This window comes from Notolabrus celidotus, chromosome 6 (assembly GCF_009762535.1).
Source record: "Notolabrus celidotus isolate fNotCel1 chromosome 6, fNotCel1.pri, whole genome shotgun sequence".
Lineage (NCBI taxonomy): Eukaryota > Metazoa > Chordata > Actinopteri > Labriformes > Labridae > Notolabrus > Notolabrus celidotus.
Genome location: NC_048277.1, coordinates 11,992,748 through 12,017,278, shown reverse-complemented (window position 1 = coordinate 12,017,278; position 24,531 = coordinate 11,992,748). Strand labels below are relative to the sequence as shown.

The following is a 24,531-nucleotide window of genomic DNA, read 5'->3' as shown; positions in this document are numbered from 1 at the left end:
AGACAACCTAAAGGCTGGTTTATACTTCGCAGCAGGGGCTGACGCGGACATGAGCACTACATACTTTAGCGTCAATGTGTCCGTGTCACACACAAGCGGCAAACTCCGGTCTCAAACGATGAAGCCAATGCGGAAGTGCTATAAACTGCAGTACATCGAGAATCCGCTTGAGGCTGGCTGCAGAAACACCGGAAACTACATAAATATGAATGGGAAAAAGACGATCTTTGCAGCATTAATAAACATGTTTACAGCCTGGTTCAAAAAACGGCTTGGCCCTATGAAGCTAATCTCTCTAATGGCACACACTGTACGGGGAGTGAATTTTTTTCTAACGTGACGGTTCAGAAGATATTAGGATTACGAGTTTTGCCCAAATAAGGACATGACTGACGTGACTCCCGGTCGGGAACACACAGCCATTGGCTAAGAGGCTCACACTACGTCACACTCTGCCTAGTTGAGTTCCGCATTACCAATATGGCTGCTGCCGTCGATTTGCTTCAAAACAGCTCTCAGGAACAGATGGGTGACGTCACGGATACTACGTCCATATTTTATACAGTCTATGGTCACACAGCAATTCTCCGCCGAAACGCTTGAGGGCATCATGGTCTCTCTGATAGCCGGTCGCCTGCTTCTGGCCCCGCTATGATCTCTGTTTACTTTTCCACAGCGATTCAGAGCGTGTTATGTTAATCTACAGCTGATACATGTTGCTGTTTATCATACAGACATGATTTCATAAAGAATAGAGAGGAGGAGATTAAATAAACGTCCAATGTGCGGGGATCCTGGAAGTGCTGTAAATGTGGGATATACAATGCCGCCGAGCGAACCAATCACAGGGTTTGCTGTCCGCGTTGATTCTACGCGTAGTTACATTTTGGAGGAGGTGCACGTCAGCTACATGTGTAGGCCTCTGCGTAGGTACGGGAGCTAAGCGGACCTCCGGAGTAGGCTGCGCCATCGATTCGACGCAGAAGTATAAATCCGCCTTAAGTGTGAAGTGAGATATTCTAAGGAAAATGTTGAAATGGGAATATAACGTGGGAAAACACACTCCAAATGTGCAATTATCTGTGAGAGTCATTATCCATTGAGACTACTATCAAATATTTAGATACTTGATTTTGTCAATATTGAGAATGTCTATGCACACATGATGAAATGCACTGCAGAATACATAAACCTCAGTGCTGTCCGTACTGTCTGAAGGCTTATGATTTATTCAGTTCCATACAGCAGTGGCATGTGACGCCAAGCATGCACAAACACACAGGTAGTCATGTGAAAGGAAGAGCAGCAGCACAAGCAGACAGAAACGTCAGATGAAGTGCACGGACTATAAACATTTGCCGACCTGATGCTGAAAAAAATCGCCGTGTAAAGTGTGGCACTTGGTTTGACTCAAGCAGAATGGCCTTCACTAATTAAAAAACTTCATCCATTAAAATAAATAAAAGCCTGATGTCAAAAATAACATCTTTGTTTTCTTGCAGTGGGAGGATTTGATGAGGATGAGTCGTTCCTCTCCATGACATAAATCCCTGTCATCTTGGCATCTGTCAACATCAGTCCACATATGAAAAGCACCCTGCTGGCTACATTACCAAACAACTAAGCCTCTCTAAAAGCTACAGAACACCCTCGGGTCACAATGAGTTCAGCTCTGTTGCTGTATTACAGACAGCCTACACTGTGCAGAGGAGATTCAGCAGAAAAACACAAGGAGCCCATTTCTTGCTCAGGGTTGTGTTTGTTGGTTTTCGACTTCTCAAACCTCGAGTTCAGATTGCTGAGGGAGTTTGCAGGCTGACGGTTGGACAACCCTGACTCACCTGTTGGATCTGTTGCAACTGTTGCAACCTTTGTAAACTACTTGCCAAGGTTACAGTAGAAATTTAGACTCATGAAGTCTTAACAATCAATTAATCGATAATCGATTAATTGTGTGCATCCCTAGTGGAAAACAACTACAGTTCTCAAATAAATACAGTGTTATTATTATGACTTGAGACATTAGATTTTTTTAAATATCCAAATAAAAAAATGATCCCTCCAAAACATTATCCAAATTGTCATTGCCCTGTAACAACAGAGCAGTCCGAAAGCTAATCCTACACTCTGTAGTGACTGCCCTGCACTTATTAGATACACCATCCACCCCACACACCTTCCAGTAACTCCTGCAAAGACAGGATTGACATTTTGTTGCAAGATCTTGCAAAACAGAGCTGATATTTTAGTCAACAATTAACCCGGGACTTCCACCAGATCTGTGCCCAGTCCTGCTCCGTGCTCTCTCGTCTGTCATCACGCACCGGTTCCATTTTCAGAACGCAGCACGGAGCAGGACCGCTGGACATCTGGAGTCATGTGACCAAGGTTTTCCCGCTACAACCACAGAATCAGCGATTATCTGACTCCTCTCCTCATCCATGTTGTCTTAATAGTCTCTGAAAACCTCTGACCTGTTGACTCCAGGCCTTGCTCCGCTCATCATGATGGTTTGTTGTTGTGGTTAAGTGAAAAACGATCTGGTGATAACACAGTGTTTTATACTGAAAATTAACCAGATGTTTTCATTTCGTTTTGGTGCCTGACTTCCTCTCCCGCTCCATCTGCTCTGTGGAGATTGATGAGTCGTGCTGCAGCATCAGGCAAAAATAGAAGTCTTGCATCTCTGAACACAACGAAGCATATCCAGTGGAAGTTAACACATTGACTAAAATAGAAACGTGTCAGATCCGGTGCAGTGACGGATCAGAGACAAACTGGACACGGGTCTGGTAGAATTTTATTTATTTTTTTATTTTTTTGAGAAAGAAAAAAAATCCTTACTTACTTTTGTGCATTGCCTTTACACTGCTTGGCAGTACCTGCACCCAAATTGACTTGAAGCACTTTGTTACTCTTACTGATCTTGTTTCCTCTTGTCTAGATCTTTGCTTGTGTTGTTCTTGTTCTCGTATGTACGTCGCTTTGGATAAAAGCGTCTGCTAAATGACATTGTAACATTGTAACAATTTGGCCGTTAGAGATGTATGCTGCTTCAACAAGTCACTTCTTTGAGAAAGAGGGCTGTTGCATTTCTCCATCTACATTCTTCAAATGTATATCAGGAGAGAGAATGTTTGTACACCAGTCTTAAGAAGCTTTAATTTACTGCTGTCATTTAAGTAATCACAGTAATATGATAATGAAAAAGAAAGTCATTATCCGAAAAAGGCAAAGGATATTTCGCATGATTGAAAACTGAAGAAAATAACTGTCTTCTTAATTTTCCCTCCTTCATCAAGCTTTCAAATGTGCAAAAGAATTAATCCAAATAACAAATGATGCTCCATGTGTGAACAGCAGACCTCATCTCCAAGATGAAACAAAAATCATGCTCTCGCACGCGTTTTGGAAGGTGAGGGTTTTCAGAGTGTTCAGTCATATTATGAGAAACTCTTACTGATAAGCTGGAGAAACTATATGATGCGGTGAAGCCGAGCAGTACTATCATTCAATGTTCACTGATCCATGCCTGTGTATTATATGCACATGTTATATCCATCACAGCAATGGATCTGATAGGTTTTTATTCAAGTCAATGTGTTAACTTCCACTGGATCTGCTCCGCTGCTTTCCGGCTGCATCTCTGATCCGGCAGGTCGGAGCCCTCCAGATCAGATACGCAAGACTTCTTGCCTGAGCACGACGCATCAATCCGCACAGGGCAGATGGAGAGGGACAGGAAGTCAGGCACCAAAACAAATCAAAAACCTCGGGTTAATTTTCAGAATAAAACACTGTGTGTTATCACCAGATCATTTTTAACTCAACTACAACAACAAACCGCCATGAAGAGCGAAGCCAGGCCTGGAGTCAACCGGGCAGAGGTTTCAGAGAACCAGAAAGACAACATGGATAAGGAGAGGAGGAGGAGAATCATTGTTTCAGTAACTATCGTGGGAAAACCTCCGTCACATGACTCCGGCTGTCCAGCAGTCCTGCTCCGTGATACTTTCTGAAAACGCAACCGGTGGGTGTTGATGGACAACAGAGCACGGAGCCGGACCGCAGTTGTGTGTTACTGCCAAGCTAGAGAAACTATATGATGACAATGCAGCCGCGCTGCAAGATTATTCAAACAATGTTCACTGATCCATTTCTGTGTATTATATGTACAGTACATTATATAACGTGTTTTCTAAGGGTACATATATCGACATGAAAATAAATATGCCAAGAGTTGTAGATGAACAAATTGATCTCTCTCTCTCTCTCTCTCTCTCTCTCTCTCTCTCTCTCTCTCTCTCTCTCTCTCTCTCTCTCTCTCTCTGCCTGTGTGTACACAGATAGTCATCAATTAGTTCTGAGGGATTACTGAATGGTATTTTTGCTTGAAGTGACCATCCCTAAGGGAAATCCTATCTCCTCTCTCCACTCTCTAACATCTGCATGCCTCTGACACTATGTGATGTCAAACAACACTGTGACTGAACTTAAAGAGAACTTCAGCTTTGTCAGCTCCCTCATAGTCATCCCTGCTCATTCATAACATTTGCCAACAGGCTCACTGTCAGTCCTGTGACTAAACACAATCACACTCAGCATCAAAATATCTCTTGTGTAACATCTGTTTGCTGTTTCTTTCATCATAATGTTAAGGACATTAACATAATTTAAACACTATGATCTTGATGACTTTTGTCTTATTACCACATGATGCAGACAAATGGTGGGAAATGTCAAATCAACAAACCTGATATGTAGCCCTAGGTTGTGCATTTTATTTTAAGGCACTCTTAAATCTACATACTGGTGGCAAGACCATATCAGCAAGAATGATAACACCAGTGATCATCAATGGGGCTCTAAAGTTACTAACTCATGAGGTTACACAGTGAAACTGGAGGAGTTTTGAAGCTGGCAGCACAGTTCATCATAACACATCCACAACTATGCAATATGTTAGGTCGCTGCACTGACATTAGAAACTATAAGTAATGAGTATAAGAGCAAATCAAAGCCACTAAATGAATGTTAACATCTGAAAGCTGACATTCACTCGTCCTCCCCTTAGAGACAGGTCAAACACACAGTAACGATGACAGCAGCAGACACACTCGTTTCTTTGAGTAAACATTAGTCATCACTTCCTTCAGAGCCGTCACCAAACCAGGTTGTGGCAGAGAGACTCCCACACAAAACAATGCCACGATGGGTTTCTGTTGACCTCAACTAACCTGCTTTGAAAGCAAAATGGCCTTGTCTGACAAGGCAGACAGCGGCGTAGCTGAGCTAGCATCCCTGTTAAAGACATCCAGGGCCTTGTCTTGCCGTAAAGCAGTAACCCGGAGCAGACTAGCTAGCTGAAGCTTGTTAGCGCAGCATAGAGTAAGAGCAGGCTGAGGAACTGATCTCCTCACATTTGTTGTACAGTTCTGACACTTTTAGTAACATCGTTTGTTCATCGACTGTACACCACAGACAAGAGTGCATTTAAAATCCTCAACACCAGAAACAATCCAGCCTCTGCCTACATACCAAGCTAACGGGCAGCACTAGCACCGCGCTAATGAAGGAAGCTAGCGTCTGCTCTTGCTGTTGTTTTCCCAACACACACACTACGATCCAAAATGCGATGTTTCTCTCAACACGGCACACCCGCTTACCTCGGACGAAGTATCCTTCAGCTCACTGCAGCCAAATGGGTAAATGTATAGCGTAGCAATGGACACAAATCCCCACTTTGTCGTAATTCATTGGTTAGCTCGGTGGACACATTCGTGCTCCTTCTGTAGCAGAGACGAGACGCGTTAAGTACCAGCCGCTCGGGAGCGCGCACAGTTGTTGAAGTTTAGCCGCGGGAGCGCGCTCTGCACGAATCCCAAATGGTAGAAATCCACATTAGAAATGGAAAATTAGCACATAAGCATAGTTATTGTCATGCTTTATTTGTTTTTCTTTAGGAAGATTAAATCTAGTGGTGGGCGTATTGATTCTGTGGTATCGATATATCGATAATTACACGCTACAATATCGATACTAATTAATAAATGCGAAATAAAAGCACGTGTCACTTCTGATTCTTTTAGGGTAACTTACTCCAAAGTTTTGTACCGAAAAATTCAGAGACATCATGATCACAGTGTCATCTTAGCTGTAGCAATGCTGAAGAGGCTGTTTTATGCTTTCCACTCAGAGAATTCAAATAGAGGATGTTGATTATTTATTATTTATGTGTTTTTCTAAATGTATTTAATTGTTTAAAAAAGGCCAGCAAAGGATTTGCATATTAAAGTTTTTAAATTAACAGTTTTTGTCATGAGACTTGTCTTCCAAGGGTTGCATTTTATAAAAAAAAAAATTCACTGAAAGTATCGGTATCGGGTATCGAATAAATTGCCAAAAAAGTAATCGGTATCTTATCGAATCATAAAAGTGTGACATCGCCCTGCACTAATTAAATCCCATAAGATCATCAATAATTTCTTAAATAGGCTAAACGCACGTATGTCTTCGCTCCATCCCAAGATGTTTAGCGCAGTGTGCCAGTGCTGTTTGCATATCCAGTGCTTTCTCTTCATTTACTCTTCGGAGAGCCGGCCCTAACAGACTTGGTGCCCTAGGCAAGATTTCAACTGGTGCCCCTTGTACTGTAACTCCACCGACAATCACATACAAACTTCAAGACAACTGACGTACAGCTTTATGTTTTACACGTTTTCCTTTATTTTAAAATAAAAAATAGCCTCCAAAAGAACATTAATAGAATGATAACAACACTGATGTTTAGCAGGAAAAAAGTCATTATATAACACAAATTTTCACAGTATAGATACTTTTAACATAGCAACATAATGTATTTTTATTTAAGCCTAGCCTACATTTTCTATCTAATTAAGCTTCCAAAGTGTAAAGAAAATGACAAAAACAAAACAAAGACAATAAATCATGAACACTTAAACCCTTCAAAAACTGCTCTGCAACCCTGTTTTTAAAAACCAAAATTTAATCACTAGCTTTTAAATGTAAACTGGCATCATTCTGCAATTTAACCCCAAATTATATAACATAAATCAATATTATTTTTCCTATTATCTTCAAATTTTCTTCCTCATTCATTTAGGGTGTAAGTGGCGCCCCCTATGGACGGCTGGCGCCCCTGGCATTTGCCAATACTGCCTTTGCCACGGGCCGGCCCTGACTCTTCCTTATTAAAATTCATTGCATAAAAGTGATTTTTCCCTGGTCTGTGTGCTGAAGCCTGATAAACCAAAGTAAACGTGCAGTAATATAATAAACCAAACTCTCTTTTTAAACCACTCTCTGGCTGGTGGTTTGATGGCGTCAAATAGGAATGTTTGTTGGTATTTGATGATTTATGCATAAGAAAAGGTCTAAGAACTGGACATTTTGATAATAATGTCCCCCTGAGACGAATACATCAAATAAGTCAGGGAGGTTGTATTACCCTAAAGCATAACACTGTGCCAGTCTTCATAAAGTGCAAATGTGTCTTAAAATTGAGATTGTTTTTCCAAGTGCCAGTCAAAGCAGAGGCTTGGCAATGAGAATGGAGCCTGTCATTCAGTCTTGATAGTAAGCATTCATGTAACCGGGTGAGATTAAGATTAAGAGGTCATGACGCTTCTTATTCAGTAATCTGAATGTAAGGGAAGTCCCCCAACCACCACCAGTAGCAGCAGCAGCATCAGGACACAGGACACAGATTGGAGGAGTCACAGAGGAGAGGCAGACGGCGGTGTGTAGAGGGGGTGGGAGGAGCCACACAGGCTCGGATTATAAAGACGGATTGGTTATGTAAGTGCATTGTCCCGGCAGGCGAGCAGCAGCCTGAGTGCATGGGAGGGCGAGTGAGCCCCAGACAGCAAGAAAAGTGAGAAAAAGAACAGACTTTTGTGAATGTAATCCTATTGTCCTGTCTTTCACAATGGCTCAGCTGCTCTAAGTATGCTTTTGAAATAATCACAGAGAAGAACAGTATATCTCTCTTTTACTCTATTTTTTTTCACTGGACATATGTTTCTGAAAGACAACATATATCCCATGAACAGTATTACATCACCTTTCTTTCTGGATTGAAACAATATGCCCAAAAGACACATTGAATCATCTTACAAACTGAGGTAAAGCTATGTCACCTGCTCATTCAAGTTATGGATAATATTTGTTTTGACAGGTAATACCCCCCCCCAAAAAAATCAAAATCAAAATCAAATAAAATACACTACTCCTGCATATCACAGAATTTCAATTTCTTTTGAAACAATATGTACAGACATTTGTGGTTTTATCCACTGTCTCTACACCCAACAAGGTTGGCTTTTGTTGGTTTTTCAAAGGATGTTTTGACAGCTTTTCAAAGGATTACTCTGACAGGTGGTATGTGTATTCAAAGTGCAAAGACAACAAGACCAGAAAAACAACAAATAAATAATTTTCTGCAGACCAGCTAAATGAAGCCACATTAAATCACTTTGAGGGACAGTGGGGGTTGTGAGTCTTTGGCACCTATTTTGGGGGTCGCGGGCTAAAAAGTTTGGGAACCCCTGCCTTAAATGATACTACTTACTTGGTGATAACAATCTTGAGGTTTATGTTGGTGGTTTTAGTGAAATTTCTTGGTGATTATTAGATTAGTTGACATAACATTTTGTGCAGCCAGTCATTCATCACTTAGAATGTATAAAAATGCAATGAGTTTAGTTATCCCTTCACGTCTAATCCAGAAATCATTTATTCTTATGCAGCTGTGCTAAATGTAGTGCTTAGAAAATATTAGCATGTTCACACCATGAACTAAAATGGTGAGTACAGTACAGAAATTATGATTCATGCAAAGGTCAGCATAAAAGCATTGTAGTTTTCTGGATATTTATTATTATTATTTTATAGTTTATTTGTTTGGGACAGATACAGTATCCATAGACAAACCGAAACCAGCCATCCAATCCAAGTATGGTCAAAAGCTCCCTGACAACCTTGCTGGACCGTCTTGAAGGCATCAAAGCCTGGATGTCCTTAAGTTTTTGAAACTTCAAATGAAAGTGAGACTGAAGTCATTGTGTCGAACCCAATGGTTCCTTTGATGTCTCTGATGGACCTGGGCTCTCTAGAAACTCAAGTCAAACCCACAGTTATTAATCTTGGTGTTGTAATAGAAGGTAATTTTAAGTTGGATACATTGATAAACAGTGTGGTTTCATTATGTCGTCATCTCATTTTGCACATCTGAGATGTTTTCCCTGAGATTAAATCTGTTTAATCTTTTTATGATTCTGAGAGAGTGATACATGTTTTTTCTTCAACCTGTTTGGACTACTGCTATGCCCATTATGTTGGTGTTGACCAGCTCTTCCTAACCTACAGTCAGTCCAAAATGCTGCTGCTCGCCTTCTGACTGGCACTCAAAAGCAAGAGCAAAATTACCCCAGCCTCTCCACTGGCTCCCTGCTCATCTTTGGATTCATTTCAAGATTTTATAGTTTGTAAATCTTTAAATGGAATAAGCACCACAGTAAATCTCTGACCTCCTCCAAGTCTATACTCCCTTGAGGTCTTTGAGGTCTGCTGATCTGCTGCTTCTTGTGTTCCCTGAGATCGGGTTGAAAACAAGGGGGGGACATGCCTTTTCCACAGTGGCCCACAAACATGTTACCCTCCCCACATAAAAAGGTCCCTGACCTTGCATACCTTTAAATCTCATCTCACTTTTATGCGTTTTTTAAAACACTCCTATATATGTTTAAGGCTAGTGCTTTTATGTTGTATATATTTTCCTGGTCTTTAACTTTTGCCTTTTTAAAATCTTACCATGCAGTACTCTGGTACACATATTATTGTTTGTTAAAATGTGTTCTACAAATAAAGTAGACTGAATTGGATTGTTTGTAGTAGATGCTGATTGCAACACCTGTCCCTAGAAGGGCTTTGGTCAGATGAAAGATTAAAAGAGTAAGTCAAAGAGGAAAAAAGAGAAAGTTAACTGGGTAAAGCATGGAGGTAAGAACAAGAAATAAGAAATAATGAACATGAAAGAAATAAAACACACATTGAATAGTGACCTGGCTTCAGAAAATGAGATACGAGTACAACGTGTTTCGCTGAATTAACCATGATTCAGTGGTCCTCATAAAAGGGAAGTTTGCAGTGATCAGGTAGTGAGATCCAGGTTTTAACTCCTTTCACCAAAAAAACGGTTGTCCTTCAGAATGAGACTTTACAATCACCTGAAGTTGTTCTGATGGGTCTACTGTGGCTCTACAGTCTCTTTATGTATGCAATGAAAGGCTGAGAAGCACATTCATTAAAAAAGGTGTAAAACTTACAATCATCTATTTATTTAAAACAGAGTGGCCTACTGGTCTAAGCGTGTTCGTTGCAGCGGTCGCAGGTTCGACTCTCGACCTCTTCCATTTTTCTGCATTTCCTCCCCCACTCTCTACCCTCCAAGAAACATAATTAAAAAAAACAGGGCAATGATGATGTCTATTATTTTTTTTTTATCCAGGATTGTCTAGGTGTGATTTTAAAGGCACTCTACGGATGAGATTACTGAGTGGTTTGCTTGAGACCAGACAGTTATACTGTGGGACAGATGTGAGAGTATTGTAAGCTTTAACAGGAAAATATTATATATATATATGGTTAAAATATGTTTAGATTATTTATATGGTAACTAGTTACATACAAGTTTATTAAAGTTATCATTTGTGTATTTATAATGTTATAATTTTTTCTACAGCCTCTTGTAGTTGGGACCAAAACATGTTGAATAAACTTCTGTGGTTCTCATTACATTTAGCTGGAGCTCGGTCATCCTAGCCTCTCATTGGCTGGTTCTGTGACGCAATTGAGTGATAATGAAGTGTTATGGTTATGCTGATCCAGTGTGGCTACAGTAAAGTGCTCTTGAAAAAGTTATCTGTTTCCATCCTTCTGTTCTTTATTAATAGAGTGACCCCCAACTACCATACATCAAACCCTCACGTTACAGTATCATGGTATCTAAGAACAGAAAGTCACAGTTGAGAGTGAAGCAGTTTCTTATCATCTTAAAACAGTAGTGATTAGCTTTAATCATTGACAAATCTTGTTGACATGTCTTTTGAAATCAAACTAATAATCCCGAATCATCCCCAGTTGTTCACGTCCGTTACTGGTTCGATAAGTTCATCTGTACATCTGAGGTTCAGCTGGTCTGTTGCAGGTGGATTTTTAAAAACGGTAACGTTACATTGAAGTCTGAAAGAATTCCTTAAATTGACAGGAAGCACCGTAAGAGCTAGTTTGATGTGATCATTGTTGGTAGCTTTAAGAAGCCGAAGAAAGCCAGAGAGACTCTTCAAAGCATAGAGAAACACAGGAATCAAAGCATGTAATGTTTTGATCTCAAAATTTCGGTAATTTACATGTTTGTCAGGAGAGTAATACTTTCAAAACATGAATTTCAAAAGTGCAACATGCATGTTTTTAGAGCAGGCAGTTACAACTCTCCTGTTGAAAGGATGTAAGTGTTTTCATTATTCAGCCATAGAAAATGTGTACAGTGGGCAAACAAAGAAAGAATGAAATTACAGAGAGAGCAGAGAGGAGTATGTGGGAGAGGGGTTTTGGGGGAAGAAAGGGGGCCGAAGTGGGGAGATCCAAACCCAAGGGAATGTTAAGCTGTGCTGGTATGCTGTTGGAATTTGAATTTTTGGTCAGACATAACAACTTACAGTACATATTGTGTGTTTTTTTATTTCCAAGTTAAAGAGATGAGAAAAAAAGAGGAACATTTAGAAGGAACAGATGAAGGAAGAGAGTTTAAAGAGGAGAGGGGAGGCTGTGAGGAAAGATTGAGAGAAAGAAAGGAAGGAAATGAGGTTACAGCAGTGAGAGGTTTAAGGATGAAGGAAGAGTATGTGTCGGTCTGGAAAGAGAAGTTAAAAGAAAGGAGAGATTGGGGGAGAGGAAGAAGGTGACTGGGAGCCAGCAAAACAGTTCATCAGCAAATTCCAGACATAACACCGTTTGGCAGCGATTTCTCCTGAAACCAATGCAGATTCTTAGCTGTGGATTTCTTAGGCTCCTCACTGAGAGTCGTTTACTGCTGGGATTTGGTTGAAAATCCTGGTTTCTCACTGGATTTGAACCTCTGTTGTTCATGCTCCAGCTGATATTGAATGTAACATAGGGAGGCCAAACATGGGAAATAGCCTAGCAGCAACCTCTGGTGTTTTGATTTGAGATTATCATTTCTAGGGTCCCAAGTTCTGTCCCATTCTTTCCTTTATTTGATAGGGCAGATGAAGAAAGATGGGGACAGAAAGTGGGGCATGACATGCACCTAATGGCAACAGGACCAGGAGTTGAATCTATGACTAGCGCAACAAGGGCCAAAGCCTCATTGCATGGGATACCTGCTCCACCAACTGAGTTAAACCAGAACCTTGCAACCTCACCAACAGAAGCCAATGTGGAGCTGCAAAAAACTGTCGTTCCTTGAGTGTCCAGTTCGGGCAGGCTGCAAAAGCCAAGAATTACCCATCAAGTGCCTTGGTAAAAATGTTGGAATATACAGAAGAAATAAACATGTTAACAACCCGGGTTGAAAATGGTTTTACAGTTTATGTTACACATTTTTTCAGTTATTCACTCAACTGTACAGTTGGCCACTTTTTCATAATCTCTTTGGACAAAATAAAAGCCAGGAGTTATACATACATTTGCAGTTGAGGTGACTGACTGGTGGGCATGGTGTAGCTGTTTGCCAGGAGGTTGTAAGCCCATCTCAGCACATTCTTTACCTTTATTTAAGTTGATCCAATGTTAGGTTGAGTCAACATTTCCAACATGGCGAAAATGTTCAGCTTCAGAATGCTAAACATTGGTGAAACTAACCAGCCTCTGTTCACACCCAACAAGGAACCTCTAAATGTCTCAATTCAAAGCTTATATGACATGTATTCATCTAAGCAAAAACAGTTTCTTGGTCAGACTAATTGATTGCTTGAGCCAGTTTACCCCTGCTATAAAAGTCAATGCAAACAAGTCCCTTATAGTGACTTTATCCCAGTTTTTACTTAATTCATAGGCTATGTCAGGGGGTTCTGAAAGTTATCCCAAAGGAATAACCACTAATATCGCAAATGATGAAAAGGGAAAGGGGAAAAAGACAATAATAATGAGAAAGAAATAACCAAAACAAAACTGGGGCAAGCCAAACCAAACCAAGCTGCTGAGCAGCTGACCAGAAAGCAAACTCTCAAGGAGACCCTGGAAAAACTCCTTCAGGAAACACAAAGGGGCTTCAAAGGGTGAACAGAAAATGCTTGGGTGAAAAACAGGCCCAGTGGAAACCAACAACTGTACTATAGAAATTAGAAACTGCTTCCAAACCCGCTGAAAAAGATCTTCTGCAGTTTATACAGACACACTTTGATTGTTCAGACACACAGAGGGAACCTCTCACCATCTCTGAAGGTGAGACAACGAGTTAGCACAGAGCACTGACACTCACAGGTATAACTACTCACACTTTGTCTCAATCAGGACCAATCCGCCACACACACCTGACTCTGCTCTGGGATGATTCCCCCATGAATCTCAAAAGTAGCCAGAGTGAATGCCCCTCACAGGCTAGTTTTAGAGGTGCTTGTAGATTGATCTACTGTAGTTCATCAAAGCCATGCATACATACCATCTAGCATGCACCAAAGTCTAAAATGTTGTTACATGACATGACTACTTCATGTGAGTTTCAGTGGGATGACAACAGAATTATGAAACACAATAAGAAGCTGTCTCTTAGGCAAAAGAGCATTAAGAAACTCTGTGTCACTTCACAGAACGTCTTGAATTTCCTCCCACCAGCTCAGCTTCAGTCCTCTGCTCACCAAATATGGTTACACTGGATTAATGTCATTATGTGATTATGATATTCAGCTGTTATACTATGCTCTGTGAGCAGTGATCAAAGCACAAGAGAGAGGAAACCAGCATTGTTAATGTCTCTAGAAGTGTAACTACAGGGTTTTGTGTGGCACACATAGGACCACAGAGCAACAAGAGAGGACTTTAAGGATAGAGTATGAGTCAGAAACAGTGGCACAGACAGGATTGTGGATTGGAGTCGCCTAATTAATGAAAAAAAACACAAGTCTCTGATGGGCGTGCAGCATTTCCTTATTCCCATCAGATGGTGGAAACAGCCACAAGCAAATGAAGTTCCCACAGGCTGGAGTGACTCCTATTTGTATTATAAAGAACATCTTACGGACTGTTTTTTTTTTACAATCAAATAAAACCGAAAGAAAAATGACGGATGAGGCACACATAATAACAGAAATAAACACATTTTCAATTTGCATATGTATTAGCACAAGTAACACAGAGGAGTGACAAACAGGAGACTTTGTATCCCTATGGAGCCAGTACACCCATAAACACTGACTTTTTATCACACTGGCTGAACTGACTTCTCTCAAAGGGACATATTTTTTGCTGCTTCTATCACTATTGATAGAATATAAGTACAGAGATTGGAATGGTAGAGAATAAAGGCAGCTTATTACTCTCTTTAGGCCTATATGGAGTTGGTCTCCTCTGTGGTTGTGTTGGTCCCTAAGAAAGCTTTATGTTTACCACCACTCAAAAGTATCGTACACATTGTGCATCCAACCTCTGACAGAGATGACACACCATTCATCACCATTATTCTTTATAATTTATTCACTCACCTCTGTGTGTCTGGGAGCCAAATCTAATTTCAAAGTTAGCCTGGGAACAGTGTGAGAATGAATTCACCTTTCAGCTCAAACATGTTTTACAGTTTTAGAAGATTGAATGAATTTATTAACATCTGTTTATTCAGCCAGTGTGTCTATGTGTGCATCTGATTTATTTATAAACTGTATAATTAATGGACGTAGTATCCGTGATGTCACCCATCTGTTTCTGAAGCACTGTATTGAAGCCACTTGTCGGCGGGAGCCATATTGGATATGTTGAACTCAAGCTAACTTCTGTCAAGCTAGTGTGAGGTAAAGAGGCGGGCTTTGAGCCTCCTAGCCAACAGCTACAGTGTTCCCGCCTGTCAATCAAGTCAGTCATGTCCCTTAATGGGCAAAACTCATGATCTTAATATCCTCTGAACCGTCGCGTTCTAAAAAATAAATCACCCCCTCGTACAGTCTGTGCTGATAGAGAAATTATCTCTTCAGACCAAAGACATTTTTGGAACCAGGCTGTCAACATGTTTATTAATGCTGCAAAGATCACCTTTTTTGAATTGGTGTGTATGTGATTTCCGGTGTTTCTGCAGCCAGCCTCAAGTGGACGCTAGATGAACTGCAGTTTGTAACACTTCCACATGGGCTTAAATTTATAAGATAGGAGGTTGCTGCTTGGTTTTATTGTTTTCGATGATGCTTTGTTTCTCCCTGAAGTGTTGTGATTCTGATTATTAAATTATATATTACATTTTATACAAAAAAACAAGCATTAGTCAGGCTTGTTGACTGAATGATGAACTGCTTATGGTGCCAAACATATACCACACAGCAGAACTATGTTCCACATGAAAAAACTTCTAAGACTATTTTAAGAGTGTCTGAGAATGATTTTTGGAAGTATTGGTTCTCTTTTTCCATAATTCAGAGTTTCTCAACCTTTGGCCGCCCCCTCAGACTGATACACTTTTTATGCAAAGGCTTCTTCTTTCATAAAGAGGAACCCCAATCTGTCCCAGATTAGTGTACATGGCCTGCAGGGAACTTTTTGGCTAAAGCAGATCTGTTTATGATAAGCATCAGTGTTTTCCACTGCAGTCGAGGAATAGTCTCCGGATGCACTCTGTCAGCGCTGGAAGTCACTTTGCCTGAAACCCAAGCCACATGCATTTGCATAATGAGGGCCAGGTTGCATGAAGCATGTTGCTTATGTAATGTTGCACCTGAGATGTGTTATAATGAGTGTTTGTTGAATCCCCAGAGCCTGGAAAATATTAAATCAAATGATCAAATACGTGGTTGTTTGATAAAGTTATCTGAAACTCCTTTAGCCAGACAAGACTGATTTCATTTCCTTTTTGGCTTCAATGTTCTCTATATCAGAGCACTTTAAAGCTTGACTGTAAGATCTGGAGCCAAAAATGTGACAGAAGTGTATGTGTTGCTGAGTAAATACCATGAAAACAAGGAAATGGGTGTAGGTTTAAAAAAGCATAAGCATTTTCCTCCAGTCCACGAGTGTGCTTAGCAGGGATCAGGCGGCATCTGTTTTCCCTGACAGACTGACCACACACACATTTGCATGAAGGCAAAGCATGTGAAAGGATCCTTACATAAGCATCTACCTCACATGTATGAGATCAATGCACCTGCAGGGCCTATCCTTAAAATCCCTCCATATCCAGTAACAGGAAGTATGATATTAAGTTACAGTTTGGCTGGATTGATTCCCTCCTGTCAACTGCCCTGCTCACATGGATATAACCTCTGACCCCAGGACACTGAGCAGGCCTAGCTTCTTTGAGGGCACTGAGAGTTTTTTTTTTTATCTTTTAAAATTCAAGTTTAAAAGCAGGAACAGTTGAAGCAGAGCCAGTTCAAGGTCAGCTTCCCTTTGAACAAACCAGCTGGATGCTTCACTTTCACTTTTGTACCACAAAGAGCAAAGACAGCAGCTTGAGGAATGAAAAGAGTGCTCGTTCGTCACATTCCTTACACAACCAAACAGATGTTTTCGGTTACTCTGCCTCATTAGACTTCAGCTCAGGTTGAAGTAGGGTGGGGCAGAGTGTTCACTGAGGTCACCAAACTGGATGTGTTGAAAAAAAAGAGAAAGATGAGGTGAAGGTTGCGCTGCCATAACAGGTGAGACAAACCTAACAGGAGATTCAGGGACTTTGTCAAGCACAATGTGTTCATGGCTCGCCCACAAAGACCTGTGAAAAGGTTCAGTCGGGTAAAGGAAGTGTTTCATCAATGTGTACGAGCTTCAACAATGCATGTCAGAGGGACAGGCATGGATGGAAGAATAGTGAATAAAAGCAGGGATACATGAGTGAACAGAGTGAATGAAAAGTCTTTCTATAGCCTCAGAATCCCTCTGCTGTCAGATCAGACTGTTCCACTGTCTGAGGATAAACACAAAAATGGGCAACATAAAAACGTTCCCTGATAATAATTAACTGATTGATTGGTGCGTCTCTATGCAACACCTGATCTAGATTGTGCACATTTTTAAAAAGCAGAGGCAGTAATGAAGAACATATCATTATCCAACAGAAGTATTAAAACAAGCATCAAAGCAATAAACCATAAAATCAATAAAAAGCAAGTCTAAAATAGTGAGGTTTTAAAAGACAACAGTTTGTTAGCTTCCCGGATGTCCTCCAGCAGGTCATTCCACAGCTTAGGGCCTGAACAGAAAATGCTTGTGCCTTTTGTTGTTCTGTTTGAGCGTGGAATAGTTAGTAATGACCTAATGAAGGATCTGAGGTTACTTGAAGGCTCGTAGGGGGTCGGGAGGTCTTTTAATTGACAAAAGCAACGTCCTGCAGACTGTCTGCAGTGCTCTATGTTCAGAAACATCAAAAGCAACATCATCATTTTCTTCCCTTCATCGTATTTGTTTTTGCTTTCATAGAAAGGAGGTCAGAAGCACAAATTTGGAAAAACATTTTAATGAAATAGAGTCCTCCAATTGTCATTTTTCTGATCCCGTTTAGGATGTTAAAGTTGACTGATTCACAAAGACCATTTAGATTGTGTTTCCTCCCTCTGCATAATTCAAACCATAAACATTCTGAATAATGAAGTGCCAACCCTTCCTTTTACAACAAACTGGCCCACTTGTGAATGCACATATAGACCAAAGTATTGAATTAACCAAAGGTGTTGTAAATCCCATAAAAAAGACATATTTTATAGTTTAAAATGTATTGTTGGCTATGCATGCAAAGCATGTAATAACACTGTTTTCCTCAGTGCCATTCATAGACAAAAAACTGCACTTGATCATCTTACTTAGGGTCAGGCGGCCTCCATCTGTTTTCTGTTTTGGTCTTCTTATGGAAAACTGTTGAAATGACAGCAACTTAAAATGATAGTTAAAAGGATTCACAGAAGTGACGTGTTCAATATTAATGTCCTCTTTAGTTACATGAACATATTTACATCTGAAATGTATTGTTTAAATGTATTAAACTGGGATCTAAAACCATGTTTATTTTCCTCCAGTAATACTTTGAACTACGTGATGAGCTCATGTTCAAATTGATAATTCTTGTAGAGTCATGCCCGAAAGCAATCAATGCTTGAGTCTAAGTTCAAGTCTGAGTCATTAGTGCTTGATTGCAAGTCAAGTCACAAGTCCGGAAAATTAGGACTTGAGTCAGACTTGACTAGGTGTCCTGAACTGGAGAACTACAACCCTTACTAAACAATAAAAATACAACATATTTAACGAAGTATAATCTCAGTATGTATCCAGTTAAATATATACTACAACATTTTACGACATTCTGTTTGTTTTTGGGCTCCATATATGATCACATGACCTGTAATTATACCACATTAAAAATAACCTCCAATCAACAGGAACTAGATGAAGCTTGTATCATCTAGATGTGCTGATGTTGTCATCATCACTGGAGAATAATGCAGAGAGATGTCAATGTGTCATTTTGAAATGCTTGTTTGGATCTGATGTCTGCAGTGACATCCCATGATGATCTATTATCTCAGTTGAGCCTCCACAATCTGCACAAATTAATACACCACTCTGCCTCAAATATGCTGCCACAGATGGTGTGAGTGTGCGACATGTGGTGAAGCCAAAAGATGTTCAGGGAATAGAAAAAAGTAAGCCGAGTTTCCTTCAGTGGCCATAGATTAATGCACACTGACCCCTAGTGATTGATATGCAAAAGTGATCTGGAGTGGTGTCACTGTCAAAGCATGTGAAGCCTGTTTGGCAGGATGCAGTGACAAATACAGAGCCCTAATATACATGAAAAGGAAGAACTGTAACACAGTACATCACAGGGCATCATGTGATTAGGGGGATTTAAACTGGTGCTCTCTCATGGCAGAGACTGAGAGGGTTCAGAAATCTTTAAATTTAGGACTGATATGGTGCATGTCATCCTCCATATTTCCTCTCTCCCGCTTAACCTTTTCCAATCCAATAAAGGCTACAAACCCAGAAAATATTTCTGTCAAAAAATGTTGGTGTATTTAAAACTTAGTGCTGGTATTTATTCAGGTAAAATAAAATATATACCGGTAAGTATGTGCTTACAAATAACCTACTTCAAGGTCAGCGATCAGTTTTAAGACGTTTAAGACTCTCTTATAGCTTTTCCATCAAGCAGAAGAAAAACTTTCGGTGATGCTGCTTTAGCCACTACGCCCCAAGATGATTTACCGGCCTGAGCTGGAGATATTGAGACTATTAAACATAAACTAAAAAAGGTATCTATTCAGTCTGGCTTTTATGTAGGGTTTAATAATTGTATTGTTTTAATGTTTTTATTGATTTTAATGTTTTTTTTTATAGATTTATTCATTTATTTTGTCCACTCAGTTTTATTGATATTTTAGTGCCTTTTTTTATCTTCAACTTTTATCCTTACCCCATTTTATTTATTTATTTTAACTATTTATATTCTTATTGTTATTTTGATGTTTTAACTTCTTTTAAATTACACATATTGTATTGTTGTTGGTGTGCATTAGTCTCTTCTTTAAAATCTATTTTGGATTTTTAATATGTAGCATGTTTTGCCATTATTTTAAATCTGCTTCTTTCTTGTTTTCAATCGCTGTAAAACCCTTTGAATTGCTTTTGACTTATATGAAAGGTGTTGTAAATAAAACTTGATTGATTGATTGACATTAATCTCTGCACAGTGAAGGCTTTAGGACACATCCAGCATGGGTTTTTACATATTAATCTAGAGATGTATTGCAGAGTACAAAACATCAGAGGACATCTATTAAAGTCTCCAGTGTGACCAGTATCAATGCTTCTTTTCACCAACATATCTTCTGTATTAACAGTTACGTCCATTGTGTTAATTTTCTGATTGAAGACAAATCAAGATTTTAATTTTCTGATCATTATAAACATGTTTTCTGTAGACATAATCATCTAATAGTTACAGCCCATGCATATGGAGACCACCAGAGCATGTGGAAAAAAGCAGTTTGCGTCTTTTGTGAACAGGAATTGTGAGCAGATTAGCTCAAAGGGCCACATGGTTATTACTTTTCAAAGACCATGAGGTCAAACAGTAAGTCTGTGTGTGTGTGACATGGTCATTAATAACAGGAGAAATCAAGATGACTCAGCTTCGGCTCGAAGAGGTCTGTGTGTGCATCCTCTTACCTTCTGGAATTCAATTATACCGTTAAATGTGTCTGTCTCACCAACCTTATTGGCTTCATAACCTTATTAAGAGGGGACTCCTTAACAGAACAAGAAACAAACACAATATATGAGGACCCCTATCTTGGACTATCTTCAGTGGGCAACTTGGTGTATTTGATCCCTAAATACTCCCGCTAGATTTCCTGCACATAAATCTTGAGTTTCAGCCTAAGAACAGAAAACCTCTGACACCAATGCTCTCAGGAACACTTCACAAAACCAGACTTTGGCTCTGACCTACAGGCACCCAGAGGTCAAAAGTGACCCACATTTGGTACACATACTCTCCACTTTGTGGTGAGTCTTGACAACAGAGGGGGTTCTTTGGCCAATCGTTAATCACCTGGACAAATCTGCGGTGAGTGGTGTGTAGGGGTGGATTTGGAATGCAGGACATGACATCAGAAAGCATGTTGTGAAAGCCCTGGTGTAATGTTTACCACACGATAACGGAGAAAGCAACGGACTCTGGCACTATGATGACAGTTTTTACATTCAGATCAAAGCTACGTGCAAACGTCTGTGAATACATGCAGCAGTGCTGTAGTACTCGAGTCCGAGTCGAGTCACGTTTTGCAGGACTCGTGACTTGACTTGGACTCGAGCGCTGATGACTCGGACTTGGGGTCGGACTCAAGCATTGACTGCAAAAGGACCCGGATGATAGAGAGGAGGACTCGGGCTTATATATTGATACCGACTGTTTTAATGTTCATGTCAGATTTTGTATTTTTCATAAAATGTATTCCGTTCAGAGCGAGGGCTGACATTAGTGTTCGCCTGCATGCGTGTGCACGTGACGTCTGCCAAGATTAAAAGACGCTACCAGCCGTGCATTTTTCTTTCAAAGATTTCACAGTAAATGCAGCGAGAGCAGAGCGACATGTTGGGAGACCCATCAAGGAAAGAGACCAGCTCAAACTTTAACAGACATCTGTACAGGATGAACCGAAAAGTGAGAGAGATGCTAAAGTTTCTTGAGACCGTTCATCACTTTACTGTGTTAGTATAACGGTGATATAAGCGACTAAAATAACTAAACCAAAGTTATTAAGTTGTTTGATTTATTGTTAGTTTCACTAGCAAGGACCACGCCACACAAGGATATAAGTTGAACATTTAATGAATTAGTTGTGCGTGGTGTGCCCAGCAGAAGGAGACTCAGGATGGGGGTTCCGTCTCAGCGTTATCCTGCCGGAGCTGATCTTGACCCAGGTTGTACCTGGAAGTAGACAGTGCATAGAAGGAGCGAGCACGAGTTGAGTAGGAGAGGACACTGAAATAGGTTAAGTGCAGTAGAGTAAGGTGAGGGAGGGTGGGTTGAAGAATCACGGACAAGCAGTTGGAGTAGGCTGGCTACGTTTAAGAAGGCTTGTCAGGTGATTGAGGGTGTGGTTTAGGTGTGGTCCTGCTCCCGAATCTAAGTTAACACCTTAACTTCATTTATTGGACACCGGCAGTGATCCCAATGCTGCAGAATCTCTGAGCGCGTCGCCTCATCAACTGAAGCGCATTTACGCACGTCACACAACGCTGTGACTTCATTCATAAATTAATCTCCAGACACACCGGCCGGATTTCATTAGAATCTCACTGCAGTGGCAGTCAGACCTCGTCAATTTACTAAAATCGAAACTGAAAATCAAACCGGCCACAGCGCTGGGGGAGAGCGGATCGTACAGGATCAGACACATTCCAAATGTCCAGTAAAAATGTCAGATTATCTGAAGTCTTAATAAACAAGATAGATTCTCATTAAACAGTCTGTAGCGTCCTCGTGCTCTAACGTCTTCTGGTAAAAAAAAAACCCCCAACAACATTCACCTCTCCCTGTGTCCGCCCCTCTTATCTTATCTGCCCATCCAGATGAAAACAATCAAACTATCAAAATGCTTACTAAAATAAAATAATGATAATGCACATGACATTGCCCTTAATACAAACAACAACATATAAATGACATAAAGTAAATGAGTATGAATATATTAGAATAATTTATATTTATGGCATAAAATGATGGAAATAGCTCCAACACTAATGTTAATTAAATAAATGTGTTTCCTACACATCCAAAAGGTCCCACACAGCCAGTCTAACAGTCAATAGTTTGGATTCAAACGGCTGCCCTCCTTGTAATATATAACATTATCGGTGAGGACTCGACTTGGACTCGGACTCTATTTTTCTCTGGTGACTTGGACTCGGACTCGGACTCGAACACAGAGGGCTGAGGACTCGACTCGAACTCGGATTTGGGGACTCGACTACAACACTGACATGCAGACATATTTGCTGCTCGTAATGAAAATGATTATTCTGTGTCTTCAGTCGAAGACCTTTCTGGAGTCCCTTGTCTTGTAGGTTCCTCCAAGTCATTACGGTAGAAGGCCTGCTGCTGTGGATGTGCCAGACTCCAGCAGCTACAACTACAACAACTGCTATCCGTCTCACCACTATCATCTCTCTCACTCTCTTCATCTCCCTCCAGCCCTCTTTCTGACCCCTACTCGGTTGGGGCAGATGTGTGTCTAACATGAGTCTGGTTCTGCTTGAGGTTTCTGCCTGTTCAAAGGAAGTTTGTCCTTGCTACTTTAACATGCTAAATGCTGCAAAGTGCTCTGCTCATGGTGGGTTAAGATGAGATCAGACTGAGTCCCGTCTGTAAAATGGGACTGGATCTTATCCTGTCTTGGGATTGGGTCTTTGTAAATAATATGACAGAGTTCGGTCTAGACCTGCTCTGTTTGTAAAGTGTCTTGGGATAAGATTTGTTGTGATTAGCTGCTATATAAATAAAGATTGATTGATTGATTGTTTTAATCTTTGATGCTTTTATCAATCCAGTAAATTTATGTTATGGGTTTTCCAGCCACATGATACAAACATCATCCAAACCCACTCACTATTGGGAAATTTTCCTGCTGCCTTTCCACATCGGCTCACTCTGACCTCTTGTGGAAGTTTTACCGGGTTGCTGGCAGGAAAATCTCCCTATAAGGTCAGGTAAAAACGTGGTTGTTCGCAGCCCACCCAGAATATTTTGGGAAGTTTTCAAGAGTTTTGTGCTCATGGGAACACAGCTGTAGTCACTTTTTCTCTCCCGGCCCAGCCTTAGTTGGGTGAAACTATTGTGGGGAGGTGGGGGAAACCAGAGTGAAAATCCCACTAAAAAAACAAACTAACAGAAAGCTACCACAATATTGAAAAGAGGGAAATTAAAGCACATCACCACAAATGGAGACGAAAAAACCTCACCACGGATAACCTTGATTTCTCCTCTTTGCTGAAATGAGACAACAACAGTTCAACACTAGAACTGCCATGGGAGTCATTTTGAGAGTACAGTGCTGCAGGATCCTGGCTTTTTCCTACAGTTGTGTGTTTATGTATTTAGTTAATTTTTAAAAATTGCACAAAAGGCAACAATTATATGAACACTACGCTCCCAACATGCAGGCCTGCTGGTCGGACCTAAAATCTCCAAAAGTAGTATGGGAGGTAGAACCTTCAGTTATCAGGCTCCTCTCCTTTGGAATCATCTACCAGTCAGGCTCTGGGAGGCAGACACCCTCTCTACTTTTAAGAGTAGGCTTAAAACTTTCCTTTTTGACAAAGCTTATAGTTAGAGCTGGCTCAGGCTTTGACCAGCTCTTAGTTATGCTGCTATAGGCCTAGACTGCCAGGGGAACTGGCGCACTGACACACTGGGATCCTATCTCACCCCCTTCCCCCCAGCCCCCCAACCTCCCATTGCTTACTTTAACTCTTCCTGTCCCATTGAAAGTTACTAACTATAGATCTTTCTGGAGTCCCTGAGCTCCCTTGTCTCAGAGGTTCCTCTGAGCTGCCGTAGACGTCCTGCTGCTGTGGATGTTCCAGACTCCAGCTGATACGAACGTGCTGGACTCCAGCGGCAACAGCTACTACTACTACTACTACTACTACTACTACTACTATTCATCTCATCGCTATCATCACACTCTCTCTCTCTTATTCTCCTCTATCCCTCTTTCCAACCACAACTCGGTTGGGGCAGATGGCTGTCTCACATGAGTCTGGTTCTGCTTGAGGTTTCTGCCTGTTCAAAGGAAG

At 40.6% G+C, this 24,531-nt stretch overlaps 1 protein-coding gene across 1 annotated transcript in view; it reads right to left on the bottom strand.

The window, feature by feature from the left end:
* siah1 (siah E3 ubiquitin protein ligase 1) overlaps positions 1 to 5,841 on the bottom strand; it is a 35,259-nt gene extending 29,418 nt beyond the window's left edge. Inside the window, exon 1 of the mRNA XM_034685581.1 lies at positions 5,667 to 5,841. The gene's annotated coding sequence lies outside the window, so the exon portion shown is untranslated. The remainder of the gene's footprint in view (positions 1 to 5,666) is intronic.
* Positions 5,842 to 24,531: the final 18,690 nt, after the last annotated feature.